The sequence below is a fragment of the Ursus maritimus genome, unplaced genomic scaffold (assembly GCF_017311325.1).
Source record: "Ursus maritimus isolate PB19 unplaced genomic scaffold, ASM1731132v1 scaffold_14, whole genome shotgun sequence".
Taxonomy (NCBI): domain Eukaryota; kingdom Metazoa; phylum Chordata; class Mammalia; order Carnivora; family Ursidae; genus Ursus; species Ursus maritimus.
In genome coordinates, this window is record NW_024423786.1 from 5,269,025 (window position 1) to 5,272,242 (window position 3,218).

The 3,218-nt window shown below is 43.2% G+C and overlaps 1 pseudogene; it reads right to left on the reverse strand.

Moving 5' to 3' along the window:
• Positions 1 to 949: 949 nt before the first annotated feature.
• Positions 950 to 2,525, reverse strand: LOC103669635 (annotated as a pseudogene).
• Between the last annotated feature and the right edge of the window lie 693 nt (positions 2,526 to 3,218).

Below are 3,218 nucleotides of genomic sequence, written 5' to 3' on the forward strand. Positions count from 1 at the left end.
TAAGCCAGTCACAAAAAGATGACTACTGTATGATTCCACTTATATGAGGTACATAAACTAGTCAAAATCATAGAGACAGTTGGGGCACCTGGCTGGCTCAGTTGGTAGAGTATGTGACTCTTGATCTTGGGGTTGTGATTTCAAGCTCCATGTCAGACATATAGATTACTTGAAAATAACATCTTTTTTTGAAATTTTTAAAAAAGATTTATTTATTTATTTGACAGAGAGAGACAGCCAGCGAGAGAGGGAACACAAGCAGGGGGAGTGGGAGAGGAAGAAGCAGGCTCCCAGCGGAGGAGCCTGATGTGGGGCTTGATCCCAGAGCGCTGGGATCGCACCCTGAGCCGAAGGCAGACTCTTAAGGACTGCACCACCCAGGCGCCCCTTGAAAATAAAATCTTAAATAAAAAAAATCATAGAGACAGAAAATAGAGTGGTAGTTGCCAAGGGCTGGAGGGATGTGGGAATGGGAGTTATTGTTAAATGGGTATGGAGTTTCAATTCGGGAAGATGAGAAAGTTCTGGAGATGGATGGTGGGGATGGTTGTACAATATGAATGTACTTAGTGACTCTGAAATGTACACTTAAAAATTATTGAGATGGGGGTGTGTCTGGGTCGTTCAATCGATTAAGCATCTGACTCTTGACCTCAGTTCAGGTCTTGATCTCAGGGTTGCGAGTTCAAGCCCCACGTTGGGCTCCATGCTGGGTATGGAGCCTACTTAAAAAAAAAAGATTGTGGGGTGCCTGGGTGACTCAGTTGGTTAAGTGTCTGCCTTTGGCTCGGGTCATGATTCCAGGGTTCTGGGATCCAGCCCCACGTTGGGCTCCCTGCTCGGTGGGGAGTCTTCTTCTCCCTCTCCCTCCTAAGCTCCCCCTGATTGTGATCTCTCTGTGTCAAATAAATTTAAAAAATCTTTTTTTTAAACAACTGATAATCAATTTACTAAAAACATTGACTTAAGCATCTGCAATGGTGACTTCAGCCTCAACTCCTGGCTAGATACTGATGGAAATAATCTGCTTAACAATCTCAGAAGGACTGTGCAAATCAATGAGTCACTTGTGGATCCTCATCTGAAAATGATCCCAAGTCTTAGAACCTTCATCACAAGGAGTTTTTCTTGTAGTGATTCTCAGAGTCTTGGTAGGCATCTGAACTGGTCCTTTCACTTTGAGATTCTTTTCCTTTGTGCCTCTGATCAAGTCAGCACATACCTTTTCCAAAGATTTTATGTTGGGGCTGGTGAGAGTAATTCTAATTCAGTGAATCGCCACCTCTGGTTCCACAGGGGTCTTCCCAGTGTCTTTAAAAGCCTTGACTGCCTTGCGGATTCCTGACCTACTTGTTCCTCCACCTGAGGGAACGGCAATGAGTCAGGGGCAGGAGTGGGGCATCCAAGGCTCCGCTGTAGCTGCAACTGTGTCTTCCTCAAAGAGCCAAATAAAATCTCAAAAACAAAATATTGAGATGGTAAATTTTATGTTATATGTATTTTACCACATAAAAAATAGACAGTAATGGATTATAACCCATTGAATGAAATCAGAATCAATGAGTTCATACTGACAACAAATGGAAAATAAGTAAATAGGGGGGAATACATTAGAATGTCAACTGATAGGAGCGCCTGGCTGGCTCAGTTGGTGAAGCATGTGATTCTTGATCTCAGGGTTGCGAGTTCAAGTTCATGCTGGGTGTGGAAATTACTTAAAAATAAAATCTTAAAAAGAAAGGCAACTGATAAATGTGGAGGAAGAGGTGGAATTGGAAAATAACCATTTTACAGCAGTCATAGTGAAGGCTGATTGGGTAAATATCCTCACCTGGTGTTGCATCGAGGGAAGAAAAACCAGGAGGAACAGGACATTTATATGCGTTTAAAGTGTCTCCCACAGCTTGGCTAAAGCAAAGGGAAAAACAGAAACCAATCAATGGAGAAAGCAGACGCAGCATTGACTGGGTGATCAATCAAACATCACTGGTAAGACTTAGATATCCCATGCCTCCGTATGTGATGCCCTCAGAAGGACACAACGGCCCTGACAGAATATCCTGGTCAGGGATGCATTACCTGATCTTAGTCATGAGGAAACATCAGAAAAAACCCACATTGAGGGACTTTTTATGAAACATTGATCTGTATTCTTCTCTAACGACAATATAATGAAAGATCAGGAAAGGCTAAGATATCATCCAGACTAAAGGAGGCTGAAGAGACATGATAACTGAATGTAATTGCCGATCCCAGACTGGACTCAGTATTGAAGGGTGGAAAAGAAGCTATAGGGACACTGAGGCGATTGGCAACACTGGATTATGGACTGTTGTTTAGCGAGTATTGTATCACTGTTAAAATTACTGAATTCGGTAACTATATTATGCTATATTCATTTACCGCTCACAGTACACCTCTGTGTTAAGTACAGATAAGCCCACTGGGGCCCAGAGAGGCGAGATAACTCGCCCAAGACACGGGTCTGCTGCGTCAGAGTTGCAACGGGAAGACAGATACTCCATCTCTAGTCCAAGCTCATATCTAAGAGGTAGGAAATCTACACATTCTTAGGTCTCAGAGGCTAACAGGTAGATCTGGGTCTTTAGAGGCTCAAGTTAGGGTAACAGAAATAAATGTGCTGGGGGTCCTGGGTGGCTCAGTTGGTGAAGCATCTACCTTCGGCTCAGGTCATGACCCCACATCGGGCTCCCTGCTTGGCAGAGAGCCTGCTTCTCCCTCTCCCTCTGCTGCTCCCCCTGCTTGTGCTCTTTCTCTCTAGCTCATCTCTCTGTCAAATAAATAAATAAAATCTTGAAAAAAAAAGAAAGAAATGTGCTAAAAAGAGTATATTGTACAAATATAAGGCAGGGCCATGCTTAATTTAGTATGAATAGGGTCACCATTCATTCATTTATTAATTCAATAAACATTTATTGAGCACTTAAAGATAGACATGGAAGTTCAGTGGGTTCAGAGCAATAGAGACAAAGTCCCTGCATCGTGGAGCTCAGTTCCAGAAAGGAAAGCAGGTGTTTAAGGGGAAATTATGTGTATGCTGGGCTCTAAGGGAGGAAATTCAGGACGTTTAGGTGTGTGTTTGGAGAAGTTGACCTTGTCTGTGGGGTCAGGGAAGTCCTCTCTAAGGAAATGACATTTTAGCTGCGACCTGAAAGGTCATCAGAGTCTGAGAGAAGGTGTACCAGGTACAGGAAACA